The sequence below is a fragment of the Oncorhynchus mykiss genome, chromosome 28, assembly GCF_057628025.1.
Source record: "Oncorhynchus mykiss isolate SJ-2025 chromosome 28, ASM5762802v1, whole genome shotgun sequence".
NCBI lineage: Eukaryota > Metazoa > Chordata > Actinopteri > Salmoniformes > Salmonidae > Oncorhynchus > Oncorhynchus mykiss.
In genome coordinates, this window is record NC_143049.1 from 15,978,738 (window position 1) to 15,992,500 (window position 13,763).

A 13,763-nucleotide genomic window follows, 5' to 3' on the forward strand; every position below is an offset into this window, starting at 1 on the left:
GGAAGGAGAGTTTAAAGTCTAAACAGACATCTAGGTATTTGTAGTTGTCCACATATTGTAAGTCAGAACCATCCAGAGTAGTGATGCTAGCCGGGGGGGAGGGTGCGATCAGTAATCGGTTGAAGAGCATGAACTTAGTTTTACTAGCATTTAAAAGCAGTTGGAGGCCAAGGAAGGAGTGTTCTATGGTATTGAAGCTCGTTTGGAGGTTTGTTAGCACAGTGTCCACAGAAGGGCCTGATGTATACAGAATGGTGTCGTCTGCGTAGAGGTGGATCAGAGAATCACCAGCAGCAAGAGCAACATCATTGATATATACAGAGAAAAAAGTCAGCCAGAGATTTTAACCCTGTAGCACCCCCATAGAGACTGCCAGAGGTCCAGACAACAGGCCCTCCGATTTGACACACTGAACTCTATCTGAGGAGTAGTAGGTGAAGCAGGCGAGGCAGTCATTTGAGAAGCCAAGGCTATAGAGTCTGCCGATGTCAATTACCACATTCGCAGAGTCGAAAACCTTTGCCAGGTCGATGAAGACGGCTGTACAGTACTGTATTTTATCGATGGTGGTTATGATATCGTTTAGGAACTTGAGCGTGGCTGAGGTGCACCTGTGACCAGCTCCGAAACCAGATTGCATAGTGGAGAAGGTATGGTGGGATTAGAAATGGTCGGTGATCTGTTGTTAATTTGGCATTCAAAGATTTTAGAAAGGCGGGGCAGGATGGATATGTACGGCTAAAGGCCATACGAACTTGTCGTCTAGCGCATTCGAAACAGAGAGTAAAATGAGCAGATTTCTGGGCGCTGAAGAATAGATTCAAGGCATAACGTACAGACAAGGGTGTGGTAGGATGTGAGTACAGTGGAGGTAAACCTAGGCATTGAGTGACGATGAGAGATGTTTTGTCTCTAGAGGCACCACAGCAATTGACAAGGTATATTGACATTAGGGAGAGGCATGTGTAGCCGAGTGATCATAGGGTCCAGTGAGTACCTAGGCGGGCTGGAGACACTGCGATTCAGACAGCTAGCAGACCGGGGCTAGCAGATGGGCCTCAGGGGGACGTCGCAATGAAACATCCTGTTGAAACCCCCTCGGACGGTTACGATTGCGGACCAGTCCTGATGGATCGGCGGGGCTCCGTGTCGGCAGTAAAGGACTTGTTTCTAGAAATGTGTATTTTTAAAAGTAGAAGCTCGAATTGTTTGGGCACAGACCTGGATAGTTTGACAGAACTTTGCAGGCTATCTCTGTAGTAGATTGAAACTCTGCCCCCTTTGGCAGTTCTATCTTGTCGGAAAATGTTACAGATAGGGATGGAAATGTCAGGATTTTTGGTGGCCTTCCTAATCCAGGATTCAGACATGTCTAGGACATCCGGGTTGGCGGAGTGTGCTAAAGCAGTGACTAAAACAAACTTTTACGGTTACAGAAGTCAACAAATGAGTGCACCTGGGGAATGGGAGTGATGCTGGGGGCTGCAAGGCCTGAGATAACCTCTACATCACCAGAGGAACAGAGGAGGAGTAGGATTAAAGTACGGCTAAAGGCTAAAGAACTGATCGTCTAGTGCGTTGGGAACAGAGAGTAAAAGGAGCAGGTTTCTGGGCGCGGAAGAATAGATTGAAGGCACAATGTAGAGACAAGGGTATGGTAGGTTGTGAGTACAGTGGAGGTTAACCTAGGCATTGAGTGATGAAGAGAGAGGTCCCCTCATGTGTGGGGGTTGGAACATAAGGGCTAGCTAAGGCATATTGAGCAGGGCTGGAGGCTCTACAGTGAAATAAGACAAAAATGACTAACCCTATGATCCGAGTGATCTACGCGAGCTGGTGTCACTGGGATTCAGACAGCTAGCAAGCTGGGTCTAGCAGCAGGCTAGCAGATGGGCCTCAGGGGGACCTTGCAATGGGATACCCTGTTGAAACCCCCCGGGACGGTTACGTCGGCAGACCAGTCGTGATGGATCGGCGGGGCTCCGTGTTGGCAGCAAAGGGTCCAAGCCAATTGGCAAAAGAGGTATTGAAGCCCAGGAATTATCTGAAGAAAAGTTTCAGAGCTTGCGGTAGGAATACGGAAATGTGGTAGAGAAAAGCAGTCCGAAATGCTCTGGGTTTGATTTTGCGCTGTGCAGGTTGGCAGGAGTTGATCGAGTTGAGGCTGGCAGATGTCCGAGTTAACAGTGATGACCACTAGCAGTGGCTAACTGACTACTAGCAAGTAGCTAGTTAGCTGGCTAGCTTCTGAAGGGGGTTCCGGTTCTAAAGTTTAAAAAATAGCAGATCCATACCACATTGGGTAAGGCAGGAGAGTATGTTCAGTCCGTAGATTGAAAATGATATATACGAAGAAAAAACTATATATACAAGAAAATCAAAACAGACATCCCACTGCTACGCCATCTTGGAATATATATGTTGTCTAAGCACACAGCCAAGACAACACAGGAGTGGCTTCGGGACAAGTCTCTGAATGTCCTTTAGTGGCCGAGCCAGAGCCCGGACTTGAACCTGATCGAACATCTCTGAAGAGACCTGAAAATAGTTGTGAAGTGATTATCCCCATCCTACCTGACAGAGCTAGAGAGGATCTGCAGAGAAGAATGGTAGAAACTCCCCAAGCTGTACCAAGCTTGTAGCATCATACCGAAGAAGACTTGAGGCTATAATCACTGGCAAAAGTGCTTCAACAAAGTTCTGAGTAAAGGGTCTGAATACTTATATAAATGTGATATCAGTTTAGCTTTGTGGGTAGTATGCGTAGTTAGATTGGGAAACTATTTAATTCCTTTTAGAATAAGGCTGTAACGTAATGACATGTAGGAAAAAAAGTAACGTGGTCTGAATGCACTTGGTATGTATGTATTTTTTCTGACTAATAATAAAAAAAAGTGTAGGCTGGACTGTAGGCCTAATCAAACAGGCAGGGAGAGTGAGCTCATCCGTGGTGGTCAGCGAACCCTCAACCTTCTTTTTGACAGTAAAAGAGAAGGGTCAAGTGAACATATTTTTTACACTGGGGAGAGGTGCATTTTTCTTTATTGCTGTCAGAGTCCTTTAAGAGCAGTGGGTTTGGAGTCAGGCGCAGAGAGCAGAGGGTTCGAATACATGTATGTTTTATTCCCGGAAAAAATGGTCATGCCAAAAACACAAGGCGCATCAACTGACCGGCCCATACACAGGACCCAAAATGTCCAGAAAAATAAAATACAAATCGAACATCCACAAACTAACATAACAATCCCGCACAAACCTAGGCGGGCCTAACAGGCTTAAATAGACAAAAATCAAGTAACACAATAAGGAACAGGTGCAACTAATAAGACCAAACGAACAGAAAAGGGATCGGTGGCGGCTAGTAGACCGGCGACAACGACCGTCGAGCGCCGCCCGAACAGGCAGGGGAGCCACCTTCGGTGGAAGTCGTGACAATTGCACCTTGAGTTGGACCAGCAATCGAATATTTTGTTTTGATATTGTATTCGTTCCCATTCATTTCTCTCTAAACTACATCATGTCACATGGTGTTGAGCCTCTAAGCATCCTGGGAAGTGTGTGATTGGTGGCAGGGCAGGCTAGACAGGAGCATTCTGCTTCTGCTCGACGGAGACGGCTGGTGTGCAGCAATCAAAAACAAAGCCCACCGAGTCCCATCTAATGAGTCCCGTGCGCTGGGGGGGTTCACTAATCAAAATGCTTGTTTCGGGCTTCCTCCAAACGCAACCTAACCCAATGAGCTGGATTTATGATCTGCCTGCCAGCTTTTCCCAGGCGCAAATCTTCCAGTAACATGCTCTACTCCCGAAGCAGAGCAGAGTAGAGCAGAATAGAGCCCATATGACCGGCCACAGCTGGCTCTGATTACAGACCCATACAGTAGCCATTCTTTTTCACTTACCCCCCCCCTCCCTGCTCGGTGACGCTTATTAGAAATGTAACATACTGGGATGGGAGTTTGTTACTGATTTACACAACCGTTCATTAGTTTGTGGTCACTTAGAAATGTCTGTGTTTTTGAAAGAAAAGCTATTTTTTTGCCCATTAAAATAGCATCAAATTGATCTGAAATACATTGTTTTTTTGTGTTTTTTTAATGTTTTATTTTTAAATACATTTTACCCCCTTTTCTCCCCAATTTCTTGGTACCCAATTGTTAGTAATTACTATCTTGTCTCATCGCTACAACTCCCGTACGGGCTCGGGAGAGACGAAGGTCAAAAGCCATGCGTCCTCCGAAACACAACCCAACCAAGCCGCACTGCTTCTTAACACAGCGCATCTCCAACCCGGAAGCCAGCCGCACCAATGTGTCGGAGGAAACACCGTGCACCTGGCCACCTTGGTTAGCGCACACTGCGCCCGGCCCGCCACAGGAGTCACTGGTGCGCGATGAGACAAGGATATCCCTACCGGCCAAACCCTCCCTAACCCGGACGACGCTAGGCACAATTGGCCTGGGGTCGAAACCAGAGTCTCTGGTGGCCCTAAACCACTGCGCCACCCGGGAGGCCCAGTGTAGACATTGTTAATGTTGTAAATGACTATTGGAGCTGGAAACGGCTGATTTTTAGTGGAATATCTACATAGGAGTACAGAGGCCCATTATCAGCAACCATCACTCCTTTGTTCCAATGGCACATTGTGTTAGCTAATCCAAGTGTATAATTGTAAAAGGCTAATTGATCATTAGAAAAATCTTTTGCAATCATGCTAGCACAGCTGAAAACTATTGTTCTGATTAAAGAAGAAATTAAACTGGCCTTCTTTAGACAAGTTGAGTATCTGGAACATCAGCATTTGTGGGTTCGATTACATGCTCAAAATGACCAGAAACAAAGTACTTTCTTCTGAAACTCATCAGTCTGTTCTTGTTCTGAGAAATGAAGGCTATTCCATATGAGAAATTGCCAAGAAACTGAAGATCTGGTACAACGCTGTAAACTACTCCCTTCACAGAACAGCGCAAACTGGCTCTAACCAGAATAGAAAGAGGAGTGGGAGGCCCAGGTGCACAACTGAGCAAGAGGACAAGTACATTAGAGTGTCTAGTTTGAGAAACAGACACGTCACAAGTCCTCCCCTGGCAGCTTCATTAAATAATACTCGCATAACACCAGTCTCAATGTCAACAGTGAAGAGGCGAGTCCGGGATGATGGCCTTCTAGCCAGAGTTGCAAAGAAAAAGCCATATCTCAGACTGGCCAATAAAAAGAAAAGATTAAGATGGGCAAAAGACACAGGACAGAGAAACTCTAATTAGTAGGCCAGCATCCCGGAGACGCCTTTTCACTGTTGATGTTGAGACTGGTGTTTTTCTTTCAAAAACAAGGACATTTCTAATTGACCCCAAACTTTTGAACGGTAGGTGTAGGTGCCACAGGTGCTCTCTTTAAAAAGTGTGCAAATATGAGAGGTTTGTGACTAATATAGATTTTTTTTAATACTGTCTGGTTACCTAAAAATTGCAACACATAATTTTGATTCCAGAGTTCTGTGTAGGGTATGAAAAATATGCATTTGATTTAGGCAGTGAGAGTTTTGATTTTCTTCATACAAAACAGGTTTGCCGTAAATCTGAAGTAATTCAGATTTTAAGGAATCTCATTGTGGCTGAGACTTTCAGGAATGTGCATGGTATGCAATTTACATTGTTATGTGTGCAAAAGCATAAATATCAGTTGATGCACATAAATGAAAAGTCTCATGTTTCATCTGATTACATGGTAAATATTTCAACAAATAAAACAATGTCGTTTTATGTCTAAGAACATAATTGTAATAAACATAATTATTAATAAACATAATAATAAACATAATTTCACACTGTATAATGTACGTGACAATTACACCAGATCAGGTTAACAGTATCTTACTAAAACATCATTAAAATAGGCTGAAACTGAAATAAAAACAGTCACTATAGACTATTATCACATTTGTCTATTACAAATGGAGTGGAGTCAGTCTAAAGTCAGGGGTAGTGGTGCAAGGCCCTCATGTACTGTACCAGGCTCGTTCTCTTTGGAGATCTGTCTGGCTTTAGCTACCCCGAGAAGGTTGCACTTGGACTGCGGAAGGAGGCGGGGTGAAAAGGGGCATAGCCAGGCAATTCACTCAAGCCCCACATTTCCATTGCTTCAGATTTCACTCTTGGTAAAACTTCTAATGACTCATGAAATGCATTTCTGTTTGTTTATGTCTAGCTGTGCAGTGTCTAGCAAGCAGTGACGTGCAGTCAAGGTAGGCAGAGCTTACCCGGTCATAATCTAATATATACTTTCTTATTTATAGCCAAAATTGTAATTCGTTTTTGCTGTCTAATGTTTTTTCTCAATGATTCTGATGGTTCCTATACTCAAAATCTAAAACAAATGTAACTGCATCAAAACCTCAGCAAAGGCGCCAGGGTATTATTATTCATGTCTTCTTTTCCAGACATTCAAATGTTGTGACGCCGCAGCCGTTTCTGACTCCAATCAAGGCTAATGGACTGGGTCAGCATAGGCATTGCCTAAATATGTTGTGTGGTTATTGCCGGGTAAGCTCTGCACATTTAGGCGTGTCTACATAATTTGGCACTCGCATCCCTTGAACTGAACAAACTCAAAGTTAGCTAGCTAGCTAGCAAAAACTGTATTGCACCGTTTGGAGGGTTCAAAGAGTGGAATGTCAACTACAGTATAATGAAAGTTAATACCAGACAGAGGCAGCCTACAAGACGTGATATGACCACGATCTCCCTCACTGCTATCTGTTGGGCAGGCAAACAGTGAGTACTGGACTGTCCACTTGTCTGAAACGGCATTACCAATGAATCATTTTCACACAGACTTTTACACATCTTGGAAATGTACTTTGCTTTGTGGACTTAATGTGAATGGGAATTACTTTTTGTGTCCGTATGAAAATGGAACCAAGGGAGGCCTTGGGGATGCGTCTCCCACATGACCACAGTTCTGCTGTGTGCCTGCAGAATAAAATAATCGTCATGGGGTTCTGCTGTGACTTCTACAACGCTGTCACTTAAATGGTGACCAGACCGGACACCTCACGTGCGCGAGCGTTGCAAAATAAATGTACACATACATGTTATTCAATCATTGCTCGCGAGTGTCTGCTCGGCCAGGCGCTAAAATAGAAATTGGTTCTATTTGTGATGCTCATCGCACTGCAAGTCCGTCCTCTCCCATTTCCTCATTGGTTTTTAGGAGCATATACCCATGTGCCATCTCCTCATTGGTTTTTAGGAGCATATAACTGCCTTCATTTTGCTGGACCCCAGGAAGAGTCGGGGATTATGGGGATCCATAATAAATACAAACACCCACGTGGGTGATTGAAAGATGAACTTAGGTCCATACTCCGGTCAGTTGTAGTAATGCTGTAAAGTAGTTTGCCAACCGCCATATACAGTGCCTTGCGAAAGTATTCGGCCCCCTTGAACTTTGCGACCTTTTGCCACATTTCAGGCTTCAAACATAAAGATATAAAACTGTATTTTTTTGTGAAGAATCAACAACAAGTGGGACACAATCATGAAGTGGAACGACATTTATTGGATATTTCAAACTTTTTTAACAAATCAAAAACTGAAAAATTGGGCGTGCAAAATTATTCAGCCCCTTTACTTTCAGTGCAGCAAACTCTCTCCAGAAGTTCAGTGAGGATCTCTGAATGATCCAATGTTGACCTAAATGACTAATGATGATAAATACAATCCACCTGTGTGTAATCAAGTCTCTGTATAAATGCACCTGCACTGTGATAGTCTCAGAGGTCCGTTAAAAGCGCAGAGAGCATCATGAAGAACAAGGAACACACCAGGCAGGTCCGAGATACTGTTGTGAAGAAGTTTAAAGCCGGATTTGGATACAAAAAGATTTCCCAAGCTTTAAACATCCCAAGGAGCACTGTGCAAGCGATAATATTGAAATGGAAGGAGTATCAGACCACTGCAAATCTACCAAGACCTGGCCGTCCCTCTAAACTTTCAGCTCATACAAGGAGAAGACTGATCAGAGATGCAGCCAAGAGGCCCATGATCACTCTGGATGAACTGCAAAGATCTACAGCTGAGGTGGGAGACTCTGTCCATAGGACAACAATCAGTCGTATATTGCACAAATCTGGCCTTTATGGAAGAGTGGCAAGAAGAAAGCCATTTCTTAAAGATATCCATAAAAAGTGTAGTTTAAAGTTTGCCACAAGCCACCTGGGAGACACACCAAACATGTGGAAGAAGGTGCTCTGGTCAGATGAAACCAAAATTGAACTTTTTGGCAACAATGCAAAACGTTATGTTTGGCGTAAAAGCAACACAGCTCATCACCCTGAACACACCATCTCCACTGTCAAACATGGTGGTGGCAGCATCATGGTTTGGGCCTGCTTTTCTTCAGCAGGGACAGGGAAGATGGTTAAAATTGATGGGAAGATGGATGGAGCCAAATACAGGACCATTCTGGAAGAAAACCTGATGGAGTCTGCAAAAGACCTGAGACTGGGACGGAGATTTGTCTTCCAACAAGACAATGATCCAAAACATAAAGCAAAATCTACAATGGAATGTTTCAAAAATAAACATATCCAGGTGTTAGAATGGCCAAGTCAAAGTCCAGACCTGAATCCAATCGAGAATCTGTGGAAAGAACTGAAAACTGCTGTTCACAAATGCTCTCCATCCAACCTCACTGAGCTCGAGCTGTTTTGCAAGGAGGAATGGGAAAAAATGTCAGTCTCTTGATGTGCAAAACTGATAGAGACATACCCCAAGCGACTTACAGCTGTAATCACGGCAAAAGGTGGCGCTACAAAGTATTAACTTAAGGGTGCTGAATAATTTTGCACGCCCAATTTTTCAGTTTTTGATTTGTTAAAAAAGTTTGAAATATCCAATAAATGTCGTTCCACTTCATGATTGTGTCCCACTTGTTGTTGATTCTTCACAAAAAAATACAGTTTTATATCTTTATGTTTGAAGCCTGAAATGTGGCAAAAGGTCGCAAAGTTCAAGGGGGCTGAATACTTTCGCAAAGCACTGTATCTGTGGAGTACTTGTCAGAGTAGAGGACCTTGTGCATTCCAGGTAAAATAACAACCCAATGTTTAAATGCCTGGACAAATTAGCTAGCAACAGCAAGCTAGCCAGCTAAATTGCCATAAATGTTGACTGCTTTTTGACCTGTCCCCAAATTAATATAATTGGTTCAGAGTTTGTTTTGATATTTCAACCTGCGTGTCCTGATCGCTGCTGGTGTAGGTGAATAAAATCAACGTGCGCGCGGACTAGCGTACTGTAAGAGGGAAGGACAGATGAATGGACTTAATTTACAGTAAAGGTAGGTCTAAATGCATTTTCCTTTGCAAATTGTGGATTAGGCTGCTGTTGAATCATGAGAATAGACAACCTGCCTTGGAATGCATTTGATTTATCAAGCTAGAATTTCGTTTTGATCAGACACTTTAATTTATTATTTTTTAAATGTATTTTTCCATCATTTTGATTGTTGAAATGGACATTTTGTTAGAAACTTATTTATTATGTGTGTGTGTAGTATTATTTCTCATAATGTGTGTGTATGAGTTTGCGTGTACCACACACTATGCAGTCTGCATTGGGAATTATTCTGATGAAATCTGTCAATATAATGGTATTTTAGTGCCACCTATCAGTTGTAACTGTGGATGCTATCGGTCTGAGTTGAGTTGGGCAGTGTGTCATTTTGTTGGATGACATGAAATAAGCCACCATCAGAGGTATCGGTATTGATATTTACGTTTCGGTTAATAGCCTGTGTCACTCTGGTTGTTGGAGCTATCTGTTGTATGGTCTAATTGGGCTTGCTTTAATTGTGATTAAATCTGCCTTCGATAACAGTCAGTGACCCAGTCACCCACCTCACCGCACGTCAATGGCGGCAAAACCTTTGCAATTGTTACATTGATACAAATGAATGAAATTATAGTGTAGCGGGTCTTGATTGCTACTGATTTACGTATTAACAACCAATACAGTAATCTGTATTGTATCACAATACAGAGTGTTTGTGTTTGAGTGAGTGTGTGTTTCAGGGGTTGAATCCTGATGGAGTCTGACTGGTACCCGGTGCGTCTGCTGCCTGTCTGTCATCACCAGACAGTCTGAGCTGAGTGTGCGTCTGGGTGCTGCACAGTGGCCTAGTCGTCTCAGCCAGTCTATATCTCCTGCCAACATGCATGCAGCCTTCCCTGGGCGGATCACACTACTCCTGCCCAGAATACTAGAACCATAGCGGAGACCTGAAATTGCTTCTGACCGACGCTTGGCTGGGAGAAATCATGGAAACATTTAAGACACATGGAATATAGTGCTGTTGTCCAGGAGGGCTGTCTGTAATTACACCTAACCTGTGGTGACGTGTGCAAGGCCCTAGCACGACACAATACTGGGGGTCTCTCTGTATCTCGGTGCCCCTCTCTCTCTCTCTCTCTCTCTCTCTGTATCTCTCTCTCTCTCTCTGTATCTCTCTCTCTCTCTCTCTCTCTCTCTCTCTCTCTCTCTCTCATGTCCAGCTTAGCCTCATGTTTCATAGGCCTCACACCCCTCTGTCATGTCCCTTCCCTGCCCTCCCCTGTCACGTCTTCTCTCCTCTACTTTTTCTCCATGCTTGCCTTCATCTCTCCAGTTACGTGGCACCATACCTCCTGGTTGTTATCCCCTCTCCTCCTCTCCCCTACCCCTTCACCCCGCCATGCTGAGGGGGGACACTCGATGCCTTTCATGTGGCCTTGGCCCCTGTTCTCCCTGGTTCTTCCTGCCTGTTGAGCGGATATGTGGGGCTTGGGTCCCAGCCCCTCCCTGGGTGATTGATGACCGAGGTGCCCTCTTCTCTAGCCCCCCACACCCACCCCAGGCCAGGGGGAAGGCATAGCTTTTCATGAGCTCTGCTGCGTGGAGCCCTGAAGATGCACCTCCAGTCTCCAACACAGGCCAGGCACCAGGCACCACTCTCTGTCCTCTGTCTGTCTAGCACCACACGGCATGACTCCCAGGGGGACACAAAGCCTGTGTGACCTCCCGTTAGACCCACAGTTTGATCCATGTCCCATGCAGGCTCACACACAGACACACCCCTCATTGACCCTTTACTATAATGACTACACCATCACTATGCCCTCTGACAGCCATCCTTCACTCTCTATTATCCTCCTAAACCCATCTTAGACTTGGCATCATTCACCTTTTTAAAATAAGGCCTGAGAGCATGACCCTATCTATACCTTTTCTCGACCCTTCCTCAGCCAACCCCTTACCCAATTTGCCCTCACCCCTTACCCTACTCACCCTAAATCCTTCCTCACCCTTATCACATATCTCACCTGACCCCCCAACTAGGAGACACGGAACGGGTGTCCTCCTCATTGTAGGGGGGGGGGGCATTCGAAAGCGAGGGAGAAGCTAAGGACACTGATAGTTCTAATCCTCCTCGCATGGAGAGAGCAGCACCTGTTGGGATGATACTGGAACGAGGACGGGAATCCATTCTGATCACTGGAAGCTCCACAGTGACCTGATACTCCCTGACCCACAGGATCGGATGGCCACTACTGCCACTCACCAGCCAGCTGTCAATCAGAACAGATACGTATACGAAGACATAAAGAGGAGCACTTGTGTTGTGTGTGTAAAGTTAGATGTACCTCAAATCAGTGACACCTATACGGAAAGTTTGGGTATCTCGGTGCATGTCTGTTTCGTTAGTTTATTTACTGTATGTTCAGGTTTGATGTTGCTCAGTGCAGGCATTGTACATTTTTGCTAGATATTTTATGCTCGCAGGCATTGTGATTTTGTGAACTAGTACTCAAAAAGAAATGTATTATTCACAATTATTCAAAAAATAATGTGTTAATCTGTGTGTAACAGTAATGAACATATGTGCACCTTCAAGTAGAAACCGCGCACTATATTTCATCAGAATTCATTTCTTGAGTTATATGGAAATCCAATAGTTTTTCAATTGCTGCTCGGCAATGCTGAGCGAGCCTTCCAAACTCCTATGAAACCAGATTGGCCATGTAAGAATAGAGCACCAATGAAAAGACATACAATACAGTCAACTCAACCAGCGCCTGCCTGCTTGACGGCCAATCAAATATCATGTGCCCAGCTGTTGCTTTGACAGCGAAGCTGTTGCCGAGGGAGATGGGGACCAGCCTAGTAAATCATCAAGAGGGAAGTTCGAGTTGCTTCTGATGTATGTGGTTTAGAATGGGGAACGACGTTGAGATGTCTGCCATAGCTACTTCTGAAAGCTTGTCATCGGGTGTGCGTGTATTATTATTCTGTTCACACATGGGTGTGTAATGTATCTGCTCACTGCCAAGTCACCGTCTCACAGACTACAGTCTCCCTTGTACCACCTTGGAATTTAAAAATGAAATCTTCCCAAAATTGCATAGTTAATCACCATTGAATGAAAAAAGACAATTGAAAAAACATGCCTTTCTTAATTAAAGACACTTTTTTAAATATATATACCTGTGCGTAATCTTATGACTATTTAGGTTATTGTATCATTAGCATTTAGTCCACACTGGGTTGTACTCACTTCGATGCTTGAAATACTTATTGAAGTATGAATTCAAATGCATGTGTGTTTTGTGTACATTATATGTGTGCCTTAGTCCCAGTTCATCATGACATGTGATCTGGATTGCACTTGGAGTGAGAAGGTTAATGTGGGCGACTGGAGGTCTAGTTTTTCCCTCTCTCCCAAGGTTATTTAAACTAAACCAACCATTCTTTTAAACGTCTCAAATCCCTTATAGCATGGGCCATAGCCTAATGCCTGTCAGAGGGAACGCTGCTTTGCATGTAGCCTGATTATTATCTGCTTCAGAAATTGCTAACAGCTGGGTTGTTCACGGCTGACGGTCTCAAAGTTTATGTATTGAAACTGTTGGAATGTGGACAATTACCACTTTCACTTTCTCACAAAAACCCCTAATACAGTTTACATGAACTGTTCTTTCAAAAATCCCTGTTTAAAAGGCTTTACAGGCCTCCAGGGTCGGCTCTAGCCGATAAACAATTTGCTTCAGTGGTCTTTTTCTTTCTCTCAGCCCTCGGATAGCAAGGGATCCTGAAAAAAATATGTCCCGTTTAAAAAATATATATATATATGGACAATACAATACATTTGGAGTTATTGTTTTCTATGATTTCATATGTAGCTACTATGCATGTGGCTAATTGAACTTTACAGAGGCTTCACACAGGTATGTAAAACATTGTACCACCCACCTCCAAGGTTTGTTGAAGGTTAAATCATACCAGACCCTGGCCTGCCTTACTATGTCTCTATTGTGATTCGTGGGTCAGGAAAAGGGGAAACCGCAAAGAGGTTAGCCAACAAACTTTTGTAGCCCTAAAACGCAGTTTCCTCTATTAAAATAAGAAATCCTTTACTGATTCGTCATAGTACATGCTGTGGCTAAGAATCTACATGAATAAAAACAGAGCTTTATAATTCAATTTTTTGTTTTTTTAATTCACCTTTATTTAACCAGGTAGGCCTGTTGAGAACAAGTTATCATTCACAACTGCGACCTGGCCAAGATAAACCAAAGCAGTGCGACACAATGAGTTGCTATATGAAACATATACAGTGCCTTGCAAAAGTATTCGGCCCCCTTGAACTTTGTGACCTTTTGCCACATTTCAGGCTTCAAACATAAAGATATAAAACTGTATTTTTTTGTGAAGAATCAACAACAAG